Genomic DNA, 324 nt, shown 5'->3' on the forward strand with positions numbered 1-324 from the left:
AACCATTCATAAATCATTTAAGAGACTTTAAAATCTTCATATTAAGTATTCTCGGTTACAACTGCTATTAATATGACAAATATATCTAATTTTGTTTTTAATCTTCGTTTGAAATAAAACTTTTGTATATCTTTAAGTTATTGTTTGTGGGTCGATGAAGCGAATTGAGATGTCGTAACGACTGAAACAAGATATATGATCAGACAGCAGACTGATTTTAATCTGATCCGTCTTCCATCATTAACTCTGTAGTGTCCATGACATGAAGATACCGGATATGCATAGATGGGCAGATAACTCGGACGTAATAAATTTGAACTGACA

Source organism: Mytilus trossulus, chromosome 1, assembly GCF_036588685.1.
Source record: "Mytilus trossulus isolate FHL-02 chromosome 1, PNRI_Mtr1.1.1.hap1, whole genome shotgun sequence".
In the NCBI taxonomy this organism is placed as follows: domain Eukaryota; kingdom Metazoa; phylum Mollusca; class Bivalvia; order Mytilida; family Mytilidae; genus Mytilus; species Mytilus trossulus.